Source organism: Mesocricetus auratus, unplaced genomic scaffold (assembly GCF_017639785.1).
Source record: "Mesocricetus auratus isolate SY011 unplaced genomic scaffold, BCM_Maur_2.0 Super-Scaffold_2245, whole genome shotgun sequence".
In the NCBI taxonomy this organism is placed as follows: domain Eukaryota; kingdom Metazoa; phylum Chordata; class Mammalia; order Rodentia; family Cricetidae; genus Mesocricetus; species Mesocricetus auratus.
This window is the reverse complement of record NW_024429180.1, coordinates 18,139,767-18,159,777: the sequence shown is the minus strand read 5'-3', so window position 1 is coordinate 18,159,777 and position 20,011 is coordinate 18,139,767. Positions and strand designations below refer to the sequence as shown.

Here is a 20,011-nt window from a genome sequence, read left to right as displayed (position 1 = left end):
TGATGGATAAATGGCAGAAGCCATGCTGAAAGCCTCATGAACTGATTTAAAACTTCTAAGGGAGGATGCTAAGAATATAATTATGCTTTATGCCCCAGCCTAAACTGTCAAAAAGATAAAAGAAAAAGAGAAATTGTACCAAATTTATATTATCAGAATTCATAATTTACCTAAAGCCAACATGTTTATCCTGCACTGGAAGGTGCCTAAGATTGCAAAGCTGAGCCCCGAGGCCACCAGCCTTAGGAATGGAGGAAAGCTGGAGATTTGGAAGTGAAGGGCAATAGGAAGGAATTCAATGCAAGACAGGGGCCCTCTGTGAGGCTGGCACAGCAAGTTATCTATACATGCATCCTTCCTCATTGTGCAGAGACCGCAGAGTGAAGAGGGGAGATTTCCTTTCTCCATGAGGCCTTGGCGCTTGAAGACCCGCACCTAGGGAACCATTTCCCCGAATTTTCAGGTGTTGTTCTCCAGTATCATCTAACTCTAATGCTCAATGATTCTGTCGAGTAAGATGACTGAAACGTATTAGAGCCTGTTTTCTTCCCTTATATCGGGTGATTGTACTATTCCTTTAAGTTCTTAGCAGAGTGATTTGCAATGCCCAGTCAGTGCTAATCTGAAAATGACCACACCTCTCAGTTCTTTTTAACACAACTTTACAATTTCTCTCTTTCTCTCCCTTCCTCCCTGTCTCTCCCCTGCCTCTGGTGTGTGAGGGGGGGGGGTTGTGTGCATGTGTACACTCAGCCACACTCAGCTTTTTGTGTGGTTCTGGTTACTTCAAGTCTTCATGCTTGTGCAGTAAGTGCTCTCACACTGGGCCATCTCACCAGGCTGACTTGATTCATTTATCACCATACACACATGAGATTTCAGTCAAAAACAGAAACAATACCCACATTTATATATTTTATGGCTATACTCATAAAGGGAGAGCATGAGCCTAATTTTTTCATAAAAAAGAATGACACACCACCTAATACAACATGAAGATAAGCAGAGAGCAGAGATAGGACAAAGGCAAACTCTGTTGGAATGAGTTGTAGACTATCTATATCCAACACAATAAAGACATGAATGCTATATTTCCTACATTTGATTCTACCAGCCAATACCAATCTTCTCACTATATAAGAAACCTGGACATAATTTATTTGCATAGTCCAACAATAAAATGTGTCATGTTCGCTGAGCATGGCAACACACACCCGCAGTCCATCAGAAGTTGAGACAGAATATTGTGTTTGAGGTTGGAGTGGGCTATATGGTGAGATCTCTGTAAGTTCAAGGCCAGCCTGGTCCTCAGATTAAATTCTTCCAAATGAATAATAAATAAATAATACACTCAGGGAGTGGGAAGGGAGTAGGTGGGGGCAGGAGAAAAGGAGGGAGGGGGAACTGGGGTTGATATGTAAAATGAAAAGTAAATTTAAAAAGTAATTATTAAATGCATTTTTATAAGGCTGGAATAATATATTTGCTACTTAATCCTTGCAAATAACATTTATATAAACTTTTAAAAAATGGGGCCAGGGATGTGGATGAGCAGCAGAGTGTTTTACCCACCCAAGTATGAGGCCTCAATATCTATGACCATAAAGGAGAAAAAGTATAAACATTTACAAAAGGCACAATCATCATTTTCTAAGTGAAGTGTATAAAACAAACACAGCTGTGTGCCCACCACCCAGATCAAGGCAGGAAGTATGATCATGGAACCCTGAGCAGGCCTGTCCACCTAACCCCTCAAAACAGAAGCACTTCAGTCTGTGTGTACCCCTTGACTGAGCTTATTTTTTTTTAAGTTTATACAAATTGAGTCACATAAAATCTGTACACTATGGTCTGGGGTCCTTTTCGTGGTGAGAGATAACTTTTTTAGTCAATATTTTATTTACTTTATTAATTTACTCATAGTTTATTCTTTCTCATTATATGACAGTTCATTATATATCTAGAATATCCTACCATCGATGAGCATAGGAGTTGTTTTTCATATGGCAGTTCATTATATATCTAGAATATTTTACCATTGATGAGCATGGGAGTTGTTTTTCTGGTTTGAGCTACAATTATACATATACATTTGTTCTGGTATTTACTCTGTATGTTACTTGGGTAAGTATGTATTTTATTTCTATGGAGTATTATATATCTAGGAGTTGGGTTGCTGGGTCATTGGAATTACACATACTTTACAATGTGAATTTATAGCTTCAGTGGTTTCTAACATTTTTTCTGGAATGAAATAAGGCATTCTTTATATAGTAAAGAAAACTCATTCTATGCTCTGTAGAATTTTATTTTAGATTATACAACAAAAATGCAAGAAAAAGTTAGCCAAAATTAAACATGCATCATACACACAAAAACTTTCAAGTGAATAGATTGTGTCTGAATTAAAATCTTAATTTAACTAAATCTAACCCTGCCTAACTATTATACATGATATACAGGAAATGAAAGGCCCTGTCTTGGCTATCAGCTCCAATGCAATCTACAGAAGGATATCATGAATTATATCAGAAAATGATCACTCATTGATCCCCTTCCAAAGTGTGCTCACTTTAAAAGCAGATGATATACCCAGAAGCCTCATGTGGCAGACACAGCACACATGCTATGCTGTCTGGAATATGAGGTATGTCACTCTCTTTTGTATGTGTACAGAATATGTTTTTTATTTAAAATTAGAAACATGAATGTTTCACATGTCAATCCCAGCTCCCTCTCCCACCCCTCCTCCCTCCACCAACCCCCACAGCCACTCACTCCATTCCCACTTCATTACCCAGGGAAGGTGAGACCCTCCTTGGGGATCTCCAGAGTCTTCCATTTCATCCAGGGCAGGACCTAGGCCCTTACCCATGTGTCCAGGCTGAGAGAGCATCCCTCTATTTGGAATGGGCTCCCAAAGATCATTCATACACCATGGTAAACACTGATCTACTACCCAAGGCCCCTGTGATTTCTGTGACCTCCTCACTGACACTACATTCATGAAGTCTGTATCAGTCCCCTGTGGGCCTCTCAGCCATCAGTCTGGGATTCAAGAGCTCCCACTTATCTAGTCAGCTGTCTTTGTGGGTTTCACCATCATGGTCTTGACCCATTTGCTCATCACTCCTCCATTTCTGTCACTAGGTTCCAGGAGTTAAGTTCAGTGCTTAGCTGTGGGTATCTGTCTCTGCTTCCATCAGTCACTGGATGAAGGTTCTAGGATGTCATATAAGGTATTCATCAAACTTATAATCAATGAGGGGCTATTAATGTAGTCTCTCCACTATTGCTTAGTTTTCTAGTTGGTGTTATCCTTGTAGATCTCATGAGATCTCACTAGTGTCAGCTCTCTCCTCAAGCCTATAATGACTCCATCAGTTATGGTATCTCTCATCCTGCTCTCCTCTATTCTTACCTCGACTCAACCTTCCTGCACCCCCATGCCTTCTTCTCCCCTCCTTTTATCCCCCTCTCTTTTTCCTTGTTCCCTCTCCCCTCCCCCAATGTTCCCAATCTGCTCAGGAGATCTTGCCTCATTCTATTTCTCTGGGGTATCATGCATCTCTCTTGGAAACCTCCTTGTTTCCCAGACTCACTGGCACTGGGATTGTAGGCTGACACTCCCCTTATCCATATCTAAAATCCATATATGAATGAGTACATACCATGTTTGTCTTTTTGTGTCTGGGTTACCTCACTCAGGATGGTTTCCACTAGTGCCTTCCATTTGCCTGTAAATTTCAAGATTCCATTTTTCCCACTGAGTAGTACTCCATTGTGTAAATGTATCATATTTTCTCTATCCACTCTTCAGTTGTGGGGCATCTAAGTTGCTCCAGGATCTAGCTATTACATATAATGCTGCTATGAACATAGTGAAACAGACATCCTCGTTGTGTGAATGGTCATCTTTTGGGTATATGCCTAAGAGTGGAATTGCTGTGTCTTGTAGTAGACTGCGTCCCATTTTCCTGAGGAATCTCCATACTGATTTCCAAAGTGACTGTACGAGTTGGCACTCCCACCAGCAGTGGAGGAGTGTTTCCCTTTCTCCATATCCTCTCCAGCATAAACTGTCATTGGTGTTTTTGATTTAACCATTTTGAGAGGAGTAATATGATATCTCAGAGTTGCTTTGATTTGCATTTCCCTAATGGTTAATGATGTTGAGCACTTTCTCAAGTATCTCTCAGCCATTTTAGTCTCCTCTATTGAGAATTCTCTATTTAGTTCAGCCCCACACTTCTTAATTGGGTCCTTTGGTGTTTAGAAGACTTGATACTCTTTATAAATTTTGGAGATCAGCCCTCTGTCAGATGTGGGGTTAGTGAATACCTTTTCCCATTCTGTGGGCTGCCTTTTTGTCTTGCTGACTATGTCCTTTGCCTTACAGAAGCGTCTCAGTTTCAGGAGGTCCCATTTACTAATTGTTGATCTCAGTGTTTGTACTACTGGTGTTATGTTCAGGAATCATTCTCCTGTACCAATTCGTTCAAAGGTACCTCCCACTTTCTCTTCTAACAGGTTCAGTGTGGCTAGATTTATGTTGAAGTCTTTGATCCATTTAGACTTAAGTTTTGTGCATGACGATAGACATGGATCTATCTGCAGTCTTCTACATGCCAATATCCAGTTATGCCAGCACCATTTGTTGAAGATGCTTTTTTTCCCATTCTATAATTTTAGCTTCTTTGTCGAAAATCAAGTGTTCATACGTTTGTGGATTAATCTCAGGGTTTTCAGTTCGATTCCATTGGTCTACCTGTCTATTTTTGTGCCAATACCAAGCTGTTTTCAGGACTATAGCTCTATAATAAAGTTTGAAGTCAGGGATGGTGATACCTCCAGACATTGCTTTGTTGAGCAGGGTTGCCTTGGCTATCCTGGGTGTTTTGTTTTTCCATATAAAGTTGAGAATTGTTCTTTCAAGGTCTGTGAAGAATTGTGCTGGGATCTTGATGGGGATTGCATTGAATCTGTAGATTGCTTTTGGCAGGATTTCCATTTTTATTACATTGATCCTACCTATCCAAGAGCATAGGAGATCTTTCCATTTCCTGGTGTCTTCTTTAGTTTCTTTCTTTAAAGACTCAAAGTTCTTTCGATACAGGTCTTTCACTTGTTTGGTTAGCATTACCCCCAGGTATTTTATATTGTTTGCGGCAATTGTAAAGGGTGATTTCTCTTCTAGTTCATTTGTGTTGGGGTGTTCCAGTCTTGTTGGTGTAAGGACTCTGGACTCTGGTGGTGTCATATTGGTTTTTCTGTTGCTCCTTGTGTTTTTATATTGTCTCCTTCCCATCTGTTCTTACAGTGGGTTCCAGAGGGTGCCTCTTCCTTTCCTGATGCGTGTGGGACCAGGGTTCCCTTCTGGTGGGTGTAGGCAAGCCCACTGTTCTGGAAGCTCTTTACTTCCTGGTCTCGTGGGTGAAGAAATGGGAGTAGGATGCTGGGGTGCTTTGGATCCCACTGGGATGGATGGGAGCCCCATTGGTATACCCCAGACACAGGAGTATGGCCTAGAGACAGGCCCTGATAATCTTAGTCACATGGGTGAACAGGAGACCAGGATGCTGGGTGAGTTTGCTCCTGCCTCTAGGATGGAAGCCACCATGGCAGTCCCCAAGCACCGACAGCAGGTCTAGTCCTAGTTCCGTGGGTGGAGCAGGGAACTATGGTACCTTGGCTCCCGCCACCTCTGCTGGGATGGAAGCCTTAGTGGCAGAGCCCAGGCCCAGGCAGGTGCAGGTGGTCCAGAAATGGGCCCTGGTTTACCTGGGCCCGTGGATGGGGCAGGAGACTAGGGAGCCTTGGCTCCTGTCACTGGGAGGGAAGATGCAGCAGTAGACTCCAAGCACAGGCAGCCAGTCTAGTACTAGTTCCATGGGTGGAGCAGGAAACTACGGTACCTTGGCTCCTGCCGCCTCTGCCAGGATGGAAGCATCAGTGTGTGTGTCACCCTTAACACAGCTGGTTTTACCTTTTTAGAAAACAAAAACCTGATGCATGTTCAGTGCTTTTACAAGTGGGCTAAATGGACTGACTTCTCAGACAAGAGAGGAAACAGGCAACTACAAAAAATAAAATAAAATCATAGCCCATGCAGGCTCATCTGTTGCCAACATGGACACAGACCATGTACAAAGCAAATCCAGCTGCTAAGTGTCATCTATAAGCATGCTTACACATGCTCACAATTCAGAGCCTCCACGAGGAACAATGTATGTATTAATTGTAATATTACTTTCTTAATGTACTATAACTTCTTAATAAAAATTAAGAATCATGCAATGAAATAATCTCCATATTGGTGAGTGCCTACCTAATATAGTTAACCATTCATATTAGATATCAATTTTAGTCATATGTGTTTAATCATATGATAGTCTAGAACAAATAAACCTGCCACATGGTGATGATCAGAACAGTGGTTTCTTCTGGTTTCCATAGCTTCTACTAGCTCTGTGAGGGGGAGGCAAATCTGGATCTCTTCCCTCTAAGACAGCCTCTGGTCTGAGAATTTCCCCACATCTCTGGAGATGACAAGACAATCTACATAGTAGACTGTGTTTTATTCCTTTCTCTTTATGTCATCCTTTTCACACATATCAATTTTGAGGTTTTCAGCTGCTGTTATATAAAAGACTGGTCACTATTTAACTTTCTTTTCATTAGCTCATATTTAGTTTTAATGCCAGGCTCCAGAATGTGATGCTATTTCTATTGCCATATCCATGGAGGAGCTAAGTGTTCTGAGAGGCCCTTTGTTTTGGCTACCATTTCCCTTCTCAGCCAGCCCATGTTCTTCCTGTCCCTCTGAGCCTCCAGTTTTAATGCATACCTCTGTCACCTCTCTTGCGAATGCTCTCCCAAAATCTTCATCCAAGGATATGCAAGCGTTCATCTGAAACCCCTCATCCTTTATCTCCCAGGCAGTCAGATCACATTTCCAGACCCCTCTCATCTGGCCATAGCATCTTCCCCAATTACCAAAATTATTACTAAATATGATGACTCAATTTTCTTGACTCCATCTTTATGAAAAATAACCTTCCAAATACAAATATCTGTAGAGAGAAATTCTATTTTCATTAGTGTCAAAACACATAAGCTATCCTCGAAAGGAACTCATTGCTATTGGTTTTGAGCTCAGATGTCACTGCCCCTGAGGAATCCGCAGCAAATTCCTTGAGACAAGTTAGTCATTCATTGTCTGAGCTTCACAAGACTACTGCAGCATTTAATATGTGGTATTATAATTGTCTTCCAGGATGTCTGCCTTCCCCGCTGGGCCATGAACTCCACAAGAGCAAGGACTGCATCTTATTCACCTTTCAATCCCCATTTCAATTCAATTCAGCAAATATTCAATACCCAGCACTGTGTCAATTTCAAAGTTAGCACTTAATAAATATTTCATGAGAGAATGAAAGGGTGAAGGAAGATAAATTTACATTATCTTAAAATACTTCCCAAAAAGTTTTGGCAGAAACTACTTTTTAAATTCTTACTTCTAAGAAAAAAAATGTTTTTTTTTCCAAAATCCATACTCAAATGAAGGAACTCCAAAATTTGCTCTTCCAGGTTGTTTTATGTTTATAGATTTAAATTTAGAAGACAAATAAAATGAATTATAGAGCAGAGTACAAGCAGCCTTGAAGGCAGTGAAGTCTAGGGAGACAGCTAACATACGGCACATAAGGCTGGTTCTTCATGATCATGATCACAGTGCTCTATCTCACCAAGTCTTCACTCTGCCTTACAATTTCCTGGTTAGCACTCGTCAGGCCACTTTTGGGAGTTGGTTCTCAAGATGAATCCTACATGATATTGATCTAGTTCCTTTTCCCTTGCTGCAGAGAACAAAGTAAGACTCCAAGAAACTAAAAAAAACTGTTTCAGTCACAGAGCTGGTTAGTATCCAAAGCCTGAACTAGAACCCAACTAGCCCAAGTCTCTTTTTACACATTGCATATTAGAATACACTTTAATTCTATAGCTGGTCAATAATGTGTGTGTGTGTGTGTGTGTGTGTGTGTGTGTGTGTGTGTGTGTGTGTACATATACTACAAAAAGGTAAGTTGGGGGGCTGGAGAGTTAAAGTAGAGATTAACAGCGTTGGCTACAGAATGCTGAGTCCAATTCCCTGCAACCTCACAGTGGCTCACAACCATCTGTAATGAGATCTGGTGCTCTCTTCTAGCCTACAGGAATACATGCAGGCAAAACACGGTATACATAATAAATAAATACATCTTTAAAAAAAAGAGTAACATTTTCAATGACTATTTGCCCCTTTTAGCCAGAAAACAGATATAGATATATGGGTATGTATGCTACTATATTACATAGTATGCTATTATATTACATCATATATCTATGGACTGTTTAAATATTCTATTTTTAATCAAAAGTTGGGGTAGGAGCCTGGAACTATTCTCCGGTAAGAGAAATACTTAGATTAAAAATTATGGGGTAATTACTTAAGTCAGAGCTAGCCAGTAAGAAACAAGCAAGGCCAACAGCTTCATAATTAATACAGCGTCTTGTGTGTTTATTTGGGGTCTACAACGCAGCAGAGCCCAGGCGACTGGCGGGTGATAAACCAAAGCAGCTAAAAAGGAAAAGCTTCTCTTAACAAAATGGTGATCAGGAGTGGGATCATGAATTTCCACACAAAATAACAAAAGATTTAAAGGAATTTTAGAAACAGAAGAACAGAGAGAAGCACAGAATTTTGGTAGCAGCATTTTCTCAGGTGTGCTCTGTTTTGCTAGCAACAAGCTGAGATTCAAGCGGCTCGCTTACTGGAGTCTTCCTGACTCAGCATAAAAAGAAAAAGAAAAAGAAAAAAAAAACCAACAAGGTTCTTTTAAGAGACTCTGCTAACGATTGAAAGGTGTGTACGTACAGCTGAAAATGGCAGCATTTGCTGGATGTCAACATGGACTGAGGCGGTAAGCTGGAGTCACGCTTACGCCCGCCATCTTGATGAAAAACTGGCAGTTTAAAACAGCCGCGGTTTTACAGATAAGACACGTGGCCAGAAAAACGTAAAGATTTACAGTAAAGTCAGACTTGGATAAAGAAAACCTCTAAAGGTTTACAGTGTGTTTAAAAATATACGTGAGATTAACAGAGAAAATAAAACAGCAAAGTGGTATATAAATATAAAAGCCGGCGTTGTGGTGGCGCACGCCGGTAGGATTTACTCCAGAGGCAGAGGCAGGCAGATTTCCAAAGAGAAACCCTGTCTCAGAGAAAAATAAATGAAAGTGAAAGAAATGAAGCAATAATAGATAAATAAATAAGCCACGTAAAGATGGAAATCACACAGAGTCTGGATACTGTACGCTATTGTGTTTTTCAGTTTTTTCATTGCTAAGGAAGGAACAAATGCTAAAGTACACTTGATTATAAATGCTGCTGAATTAATTCAACTTATATCTTTTGAAAATGCATTGACTTCAAAATTTAAGTATAAGGATATGTTACTCAGAAAAGGAGTTTTTATTTATGTTTCCACAGAAAATGAAAAGCTGAGAATTCCTTCCAGGCTTCTGTGGTTTGACGAACCAAGACCCCCAGAAGCAGTGGATCAGATGTTCCAACAATTGAAACAGCTAAGATGATGCAGTCTTACAGACCCCGAAAATATGGACTTATACAGGTTTCTGAGATTTGTCATGATCCCCATGGTGTGAACAGCGCCCCCTTCCAGCAGGAAGCAGTTTGGAATGAGCGACGTCCCAATTCCCATCTTGTTTATAAATTTGTTTTCATTTAAATGGGGTTGTTTATAATTGGCTAATGATCACAGCCAATATTTTTTAATGGTAAAAACGGGAATTATGGTATGGGTATTGTTTTTCATTTATTGATACAAATTCAAGGTCAATTTTGTGATGCTTATATTTCTCCTCTTGATTAAGTATTGTGCTTATACTGATCTTTTAAAATGTAATGCATAATTGAATACAGATTATAGATAGTTACTTATAATAGAATTTATAGTTAGGTAAGTTAGGTTTTCTAGATATACAGAAATATATTTGAGATAGTCTTCAAACCTTTCAAAGACCTTCAGAAAATGGCATTTAAAATGGTTTAGGGTTTTTCTTGACAATGAGAAATGTCTGTTCCTGGCAGCACCAATTACACCAATTACAGAGGAAGATGGGCATCGAAGAAACTTGTTATGGAGTTTGCTTTAACATGGAAAGATTAGCCATTTGGGCAAGAAACTGCTCTCACCTAGACTGTTTGACTGTTGCTGTATAAACGGGACATGCAGGACCCACAGGAAAGTGACTGCTAAACTCAGTCTTACAGGGTTCCTGATTCATGTAAGAGTCTATGAGACTTTCTGCAGGACACAGAAAAATGGCTGGCAGACTGCTGATGCAGATGGACAGTTTTGAAATTTCCTGCTTTGCTGAGAAGTGTTCCAGACACATTGTGGCCTATGGGCTGAAGATGGATACCCCAACGTTACAGAGGAACTTTGGGTGACTGTCCAGGTAGCAAGATGTCTCTGTCAATCCTAGTGATTATATATTATCCTTCTGTGGTCTTTGAGGGAGTTGAAGACAGTTATAATTATAGTTTTCCTTAGTTATGATAAGAGATAAGCTACATATAGAACTTTAGACTCACAAGGATGGGATGGATGATATTTTCTTTAAATCTTGCTAAATGTTAATAGACAAAATGTTGTAACTGTGTTCTTACTTGATAACTGTTCTGTTATATACAATTTGACTGTGTTAAAGTTAAGACCTTTCTTTTTGTTTAAACAGAAAAGAGGAGATGTTGGGGAAGTCCTGTTATTTGCCTGTGCATTTGTCAATAAAGTACTGTCTGGCCAATAGGGAATCTAGATAGGAGGGACTAGGAGTCCAGGAGGACTCTGGGTAGGAGAAACACAAGGGAGTCGAGATGTAACGCCATTGGGGTAGGAGCCTGGAACTATTCTCCGGTAAGAGAAATACTTAGATTAACAATTATGGGGTAATTACTTAAGTCAGAGCTAGCCAGTAAGAAACAAGCAAGGCCAACAGCTTCATAATTAATACAGCGTCTTGTGTGTTTATTTGGGGTCTACAACGCGGCAGAGCCCAGGCAACTGGCGGGTGATAAACCAAAGCGGCTAGCAGGAAAAAGCTTCTCTTAACAAAAAGTAAAGTTTCTGAAAGCATGCCTCTAAAAAAATGGTAAAATAAGAACTGAAGAGATGGCTGGGTAGTTAAGAGTACTTGCTGTTCTTACAGAAGACTCACATTCAGTTCTGACACCCACATGGAAGGTCACAACAGCTTGTAATTCTGAAGGATCCAAAGCCCTTTTGACCTTCATAGGCACTAGGCACAAATTTGGTGCACATATATATATTCAGATAAAACACTCACATGCATAAAACAAAAATAAATCTTTAAAAAATAGTAGAAGACAAAAGAAATCAAATAAACTGATTGGCATAACCACTTTCATCTTTCTCATAGCTTCTTAGCATGTCTAAGACACAGCTCAGAAAAACAGGTATAAAATTAATAAGTCTTGTAAAGCCTGTTTTTTTCCATTGCTATGGAGGCAGTATTTTATAAACTTTTACTTTTTCGCTGAGCAAACACTGATCCTTAGTACAAAGGGGAACCGGGAGCTAAGAACAGCTTTAGTGGTATTTCAATCCGTTCAGTTCCTATAGACTCCTATCTTACCATGCACAGATGTGCCCATGTCAAAGAATGTATGCCAAAGGAAACAAGATTACCAAAAGTAATCATAGGCTACTGCTTTCTGTTCAGCACAAGCTTAAAATTCTCCAGAGGAATAGACTTGTTTCTTCCAAGTCAGTCAACAGGGGATGAGGGAAAAAAAATACAGGGGTTTGAAACAAAATATCATATTCTTTAACCTCCTTTGCTTTGAGAAGAGAAACAGAAAAATCCCCTCCAAGAATTAAAACCCAAGATACCTCATTACTAGAAATGAAAAGGCAAATGAGACAAAAAGAAAAGCAACCCCACTGTCTGCAAATAGACAAGAAAAAGGACAAGAGAAAGGTCTTGGACACGGAACTACACAGAGATTTGTCATCTGAGGAAAATAAATGAAGTAAACTATTAGAAAATAGCCATGATACTTTTGCAAAGAAAATGGCTAATTTCTGTGAAAGAAATAGTTGTCACTAATACCTGGTTAATACCTGGGCTCTATATGTCCATCTGGATCCCTGTTTCTTACATGTGCGGTCTCATGACAGTGGCCTTGGAGATGTGCCTTTCCGGCATGGGGATGAGGGTGGGGTTCCAAGTTAAGATATTAGTGGTCCTAGTTTGCCAGCAATCGCAAGGAGACACGCTGGTAACAACAGTGGCAGATACTTACTATCTCTCAGACTGGATCCAAGCTTCCCAGCATCCCTTCTGTAATAAACAGGTCTTGGTGTCTGAAAATTCTCAGAATGACTTGACAACTAATTTCCAGTTGAAAAGACTGTGCTAGACTCTAAAGTATAGGCCGAGAAGGAAAGGAGACAAGTTCTCCCACTTCCAGCTCGTAGGCGCCTTCCTTTGGTGTGTTTTATTACTTTCCCAACCAGCCCTGTGCAGTTCCCTTGGAAATCAAAGTATCAACTGTTTTCCAGGAAAAAAATCTATTCTCAGCCCCCAGATAGCAGCAACTCTCATCCTGTATTTCTAAGCTGCCAAAGTGCTTCATTTTAATTATTTTGGTAAAATATTTCAGGAGTTGCTCTTTAGGAGACAGGAGATCAACAGAACTACATGCTTTGCTCTCTCCCTCCCTCCCTCCCTCCCTCCCTCCCTCCCTCCCTCCCTGTGTGTGTGTTTGTGTGTGTGCATGTGCACGTGTGCGTGTGTGTATAAAGTATTTTTAAATAGAATAAAATAGGGCTAGTGATCTGACAAGTTTTAAAACAAGAAATAACATGATGGAGGAGGGGCTGGTACTGTTTAAAGGAAGCATGAATCTGAATATCCAAATACAAGGACTGCCTGCTTGTTCATGTGAAAATCCAACTATTTAGGGGACACCTAGCATAAATGAATTTATTTTGGTTTTGGTTTTCGAGACGGTTTCTCTGTGTAACAGCCGTAGCTGTCCCGAAACTCATGCTGTAGACCAGGCTGGCCTCGAACTCACAGAGATCCATCTGCCTCGGCCTCTGCCTCCCAAATGCTGGGATTAAAGGTGGGTACCACCACCACCTGGCCTGCATAACTGAATTCCTGATCCAGAAATTTTCTTTACACTACCAATAAGAAACCATTCAATCATGTCCGAACATGTCTTAAAAGATGCGGCTTTGGCCATCATTTATTTATAGCTGTTTTTTTTTATAGCCTTTGTCTAACATCCCTTTTCACAACGCAACATGAGTGGTTCACCGATTATAAACAAAAGCATTCAGTCATCATTCCTCCTTCCATCCTTTTTTCCTTCATTCTGTAAAGAATGTTCACAAACATCTATCCAACTGTACCCATCATCCTAAATGCTACTCTTCTTTTACCCACAACCATTGAGCCACCAGCTTAAATGTTACCTTCCCTTGACTGTGCACATACATCATTTCCAACTTTTACTCTTACCTTCTCCCAGTTCCTCTTCATCCTACATCATCATTCTGTTACCTATGGAGCTTACACATTTCCAGATATGTAGACTCTGGCCATCTTGATCAAATTTGACATCTTACTAAAACAAGCCACTGTCATGAGCCATGTGAGATGAACAGAAAATAGCTTTGTACTCATGAAAAGTAGTTGTGATTAACATAGACACAATGGGAGTACCTTAGAGAGGCAGAAGACCTCATGGTGTTACTGACTTTATTGCCTTCAAGGTCACCATGTCCTTCATAATTTGTGAATTATTTGAAAACTCAAAGAGGGTTTCTATTGCTAAGAGGGTATCACTGGTACTTAAAATAATAGTGACTGATACTTTCCAAGCATTGCTGCTGGAACAGATTAATGATTCATTCACCAATTTTAGGGATGTAGATTGTTAGTAAAGTTAGATTGAGAATGATTTTGTTAGTGGCTTTGATGCAGAAAATCTTTGGGAACATTTTTAAAGTTTAGAAAGGCACACTTTTGTTATTTGAGTGAGGAATAATTAAAGTAAAGGAATAAGAACAAAAGCATCCTGGTTATTATTAGCTGAGGTGCCTTTATTGGTGAAGATGGGTTGGTGATCAAAGGTGATGATTAATTTTGTGTACTCATTTTTACCCTCAGCTTCCTGGTATAATTTAATAAAAAACTGTTGAAGAGTAGGTGTGTACTCTGAGGACTTAAAGTAGAAATGAATGATTGTTTTTTATATATGATAGCTTACATTTATGATTCTTTTAAGATTTTTATAGGATTACCTTTTGATATAAATAATAAAATGGTTGACCCTTCTTTGTAACTGCAAACAGATCTGCCAATACAAAAGGAACTAGCTGAAATATACTTGGCTTGCTTCAAACTTTATTAAATTATGAAAGAATCATTTCTTTGGTGTGAAAATGTTAAGGTGGGAAAATTAATACAAAGTACAATGTTTAACTACTTGTGGGTTTCTAGGAAAAACATGTAACTTATGATCATAATGTGATTTCTTCCTCTCTAAAGATTTTAATTTGATTTTGGAAACTATGTTGTGTGATAATCTTTTCTTGCATAGAAATTTTTGTTTTAGGAGGTATAAAATATAAATGGAGTTCTTAATTGATCTAAATAATAAAAACCCAGAGCCAGATATAGAGGAAAATGCTGAGATCACATAGAGCAAGTCAAAGCCACTTTTACCTTATTAGCTTCCAGTAGAAAAGTGAGCTAACTCCTGTTTCTTCCCACTTATATCCTCTTTACCCAGCCATCTCACTTCCTGTTTCCACCCAGCCATCTCACTTCCTGTCTGTCTGTACAGACCTCAAGACCTCTATGGTTAGCAAGTGGCAAGCTCCATCCTCTGATCTTCAGACAAGCTTTATTTGTACAAGCAATGTATCACCAAAATAAAACAGATAAAAAAATTAAGAGAAATAGAAAAAAAGAAGAAGGAAAACATCAGGGTGAAAGAACAGAACAGAGTAGGAACAGCAGAAAAAGAAAATGAAGAATTCAGTTCTGGCCCTAAGAAGTGTCCTGTGTGTATGCAGTTACACTGTCTCCAAGCCTCCTCTTCAGTACCTGACTTGCTAAGCAATCACTTATAATGTTCCCTCCTTCCTTGACTTACTGGACACTACTGTGATGGGGATGTCCCCTGTGTGTTGTGACTATGTGTTTCTCTTACTGATTGATGAATAAAGAAAGCTGTTTCAGCCAATGGACAGACAGAATTTAGCTAGTCAGGAATTCTGAACAAAGAGACAGAGAAAAGGAAGACAAAAGGCAGACACCATGTAGCCACCGGGGGGGGTCAAAAGATCTGAGCATCATCGGTAAGCCAGGGCCATGTGGTAATACATAGATTATTAATGATGACTTAATGATTAAGAGGGAGCTATCCAGGCAGAAGCCTAAGACAATTGCCAAACAATTATAAATATATATTATGTATCTGAGTGGTTATTTCATAAGCAGCTGTCAGGACCTGGTGGGTAGAGAGACACCAGTCCACACTTCGTTTCTGCTACAAAGTCTTTATCCACTCCACATACATGTTTTCTTCCTTTAGCCCTTGCGGAATTCACCAGGCTTCTATTCCTAGTCTGCTACATGTGCACCCCACACAATCTCACCCATAGATATGGTCACCAGATCTGTCTTCAGCCCAGACTGCTGTAGACATGTCCTTTGGATGTTTCTATTCTGAAACTCCGCAGTGTCACAGAGTAATATGTCAGAAACTAAGTCAACTCATTCTTTTGTCATGCAAGTTGGCTTCCTGTCCCATGATTTCTGGATACCGCATAACCAGCAACTCTACTGCTCAACTCAGACTTCCCTAAAGAGCCTAAGACGCCTCTGCTGCATCCTTCTCACCACTGCAATGATCATTTTTAACAAAAACAGAATGATTCTTCAGATCATTCCATTCTATCCCATTCTTTCCTAAGTTTCAAAGAGTTGCAGTGACTCCCCAAATCTCAGGATGAAATTCAAACTTCTTACCACACACAAGAGTCTTTCAAAGATTCTGTTTGTCTGTCCCCTCTCCCTCTCCCTCCCTCTGTCTCTCTTAAAAACCCTTCCCATTTTAGTCATTTCATGTTTCTTGCTAGTCCTTTGAGTATTTATTTGCATGAATATTCATGAGAAGTTTCTTCCTTAAATAAGAGATTAGGGAAAAAATGAAGAGAGCACAGAAGGATCACATAATGGGAAGGGTAGGAAAATGCCTGCATATCCTCTAGTCTGAGGAGTTCAAATAGGAAATAGAAGTGTTCGAGTCTAGTTCTGATGGAATCTGTGCCCTGGGCCTCAGGAACCCACTGACAGGGATAGACCTCTGACTTCCTCAGATTATAGTGCAGTTTTGTGCTTGGCAGGAAAGACTCAAGAGATCCTGATGAGTCTGAAATAGAAGACTCACAGAACAGGGGTACAGTTGAGGCTGAACTTTTTAATTAAATTTATTTCCTACAATATATTCTGATCATAGTTTTCCCTCCTACAAGTCTTCCCCTATCCTCCCTACTTTTCTGTCTCTCTCTTAAGAAAACAGGCAAACAAAATAGCTTTTTTTTAAAAAAGAAAAAGCACAAGAAATTTGTACACACACACACACACACACCACACATTCTCTTACTAATGCCATGAAAACATGCTCACTGGAGGAAAAACACATCAAAGCAATATATATGTAAACTGTAGAAACGTTTTCCACATTAGCAAATTCAAGTTTTTTAAAACTTAATATACATATTTCACTAATAATTTATTACTGAAATTATTATTCCCACTAATAATCCTAAAACTCAGGTCATAGCAGTATTTTGCCACATTTAGGGTACCCAATTCTGGAGGAACCAGGGTCCTCTAAATCAGTGAGATAGCTAAAAACCATGTCTGGAATTCTAAAACAACTTTTTTTAAAGGGAAATCACAAGAAATTTGTGTGCATATGCACACACACGGGGGAGGTGGATTTAAAAGACAAAACTGGAAACTGTAAAATACAAGCAAAAGATCAGTGAGACAGAAAAGTGTCCAAACAGAGAAATGCAAGACAAGAGACTGGACAAGTGTAACAGGAAAGGACAGGAAAAAGTGTGTGAGGTGGGTCAGAAATCATGGAAAGTGAACTAAACAGCAAACTACATTCCTCCTTCAAAAAAAGACAGAAAAATTGTAAATGTGGGAAGGACTTTTAGGGAAGAGAGGTCAACAGAGGTGGGAAGATTAAGGAAGGGGGTTATAAAAACCACAATACATGTTATTCATACATAAAATTGTCAAAGAATGTACTTTTTGTTAAAAATTTTTGCAATGTTTTCTGAGCAATACTTTTCCTTCCCCAGTCCTTCCAGATCCTCCCCACCCATTCAACTCCATACCCTTTCTCTTACTTCAGTAAACAATAAAACAAGCAAGACCAGTAAGACCAAAAAAAAAAATGCCCAAAAGTAGAAATGCACCATTAGGTTCATTTTGTGTTGGTCATCTACTACTGGGCATGAGTCTTGCCCTTAAGAGTGGTTAATATGAGATTCCAGGGAGGAAAACTATGTTCTCCGCTGCATCTTAGAATTACTACTGCTATGATGAAACACAATGACCAAAAAGCAAGTTGGGGAGGAAAGGGTTTATTTGACTTACACTTATGTTATGGGTGTTCATCCTGGAAAGGAGTCAAGACAGGAACTCAAACCAGGCAGGAACTTGGATGCCTCAGGGCAGGAGCTGATGTAGCCCACGGGGATTGTTGCTTACAGGCTTGTTCCCCATGGCTTGCTCAACCTGCTTTCTTATAAAACTCAAGACCATGAATTCTACTAATTAGGAAAATGCCCTACAGGTTTGCCTATAACCCCATCTGATGGAGGCATTTTCTTAGTTGAGGCACCCTCCTCTGAAGTGACTCCAGCTAATGTCAATTTGACTTATCTAGCAAGGCAGGAGTCAGCTGCATATACCTTCTTGATCAATGGTAGAATCTCCTACCTAGTTCGCACCTGTGCAGACACCATGCAGGCTGCCTGTGATGATTTGAAAGAAAATAGACCTCAAAGGGAGTAGCACTACTAGTTGGGGCTTTGTTGGGGTGTGGCCTTGCTAGAGGAAGTATGTCACTGTGGAGGTGGGCTTTGAGATCTCATATACACTCAAGACATACTCAGAGACTCAGACTACTCCTTGTTGCTTGCAAGATATAGGACTGTCAGCTACCTCTCCAGCACCATGTCTACCCTACACATCATGTTACACCACAATGAACGTAGCAACTTTAAGCTACCCAATTAAATGTTTTCCTTTGTAAGAGTTGCTGTGGTCATGATGTATCTTCACCGCAACAGAAATCCCAAGACACTGCCGGTCTGAATTCATATGTGCATCAGTCCTATTGTGTCTGAAGGACACTATTTCATCCATCCCGACTCTTTTAGCTCCTTTTTCCACATAGCTCCCGAAACCTGAGGGGAGGGGTTTGATGAAGACATCCCATTTAGGGCAATGTGTCAAAGTCTCTGCACATTGTTTAGTTGGTTCTGTGTTCTCACCTACTGCCAAGAAAAATGGTTCTCTGATGATGGCTGAGCATAACATTGACCTATGAGTACACCAGAACACCATTAGGAGTCACTTTATTGCTTTGTTTCTTTAGCAGAATATTATTTAATTTTCCCCGACACCTATGGCATATCCAGCCTTAGGTTCTTGGCCACCTGAGGGGTGTCAAGACATGGAATCCATCTCAAGGCCTTAATTCCAATCAGAGTGGTTGCTTCCTCACCTCAATTGCTCATGCTACTACTAAGTCTCTGCCTTCCCTTTGTTTCTCCTGCTTTGCAAATTGCTTTCCTATTTTTCTGCTACATTGAAAAATCCCAAAGTCTTCAATGGTACACACCTGTAATATTAGCACAAGGGCTACTTGAGTCTCAGAGTTCAAGGACAGCTTAAGCAACACAGCAAAATGTTTTTTTAAAAAAACTTAAAATTGTAAATATGTATTTTCTGTCTGCATATGCTTAACCTTCTTTGGCTTTCATAACTAGAGGGGAGGCTGGAGGGACAGCTTAGCACTTAAAAGTAATTACTGTTCTGGCAAAAGACCTAGATTCAGTCCCTAGCACCTATATGATGGCTCACAACCACCAATTCCACTCTATCTCATGCCCTCTTTTGGCTTCCATGGGCTTCTGCATGCCTGTAGCTCATATAAACACTAACAAAATCATTTTACAAAGAAACCTTTTAAGATATAAACAAACTTAGAATGGTGGCATGAATTTGCGGTCCTAGGTACTTGCTACTTGAGTGGCTGAGACAGAATTATCTTTTCAATTGAGTTTGAAACCAGCTTTGACAGTATGTGATACCTATCTCAGACATATACATTTTTAACAAAGAAAAAACCGTAATCATTCTCATCCCCAGATGAGAAACATTCTCTTTCACTTTGGACACATAATCTTTCTCCCTCTATGGCAGGCAGTGTCTTCAAATTGATGACATAAACTATCCTACCTAGATTAAATGGAGAATTCCTTTTACCCTTAACCTCCAGACTCTCATCCTTCTTGGTTAAATTCTCATCTGAAACTTGGTTTACATCTTTACAAAAGAGTCATAATGCCTTTGTGTTTCAAATGCACTGTATTTGATCCCCTTAGTCATGTTTTTATGAATATATTTTCTGAGTGGCTAAAGCTTCTCCCAGAAACCATTTATTAAATCAAAGTCCCCCAATGCCAGAGGTGGGCTATCTACACAGGACTTTTTGGTTAGAGAAGTCCCTGGGTCCCCCTAAACTGCTGTTGGTTGCCCACTGGAAGTAGATTAACATCTTATTGCTGAAGACACAGTTTGTTGTTATTGCA

The 20,011-nt window shown here is 39.8% G+C and overlaps 1 long non-coding RNA gene across 1 annotated transcript in view; it reads right to left on the bottom strand.

Moving 5' to 3' along the window:
* Positions 1-17,916, bottom strand: part of LOC110340899 — a 73,882-nt gene extending 55,966 nt beyond the window's left edge. Inside the window, exon 1 of the long non-coding RNA XR_005874829.1 lies at positions 17,787-17,916. This is a non-coding gene — a long non-coding RNA (uncharacterized LOC110340899). The remainder of the gene's footprint in view (positions 1-17,786) is intronic.
* Positions 17,917-20,011: the final 2,095 nt, after the last annotated feature.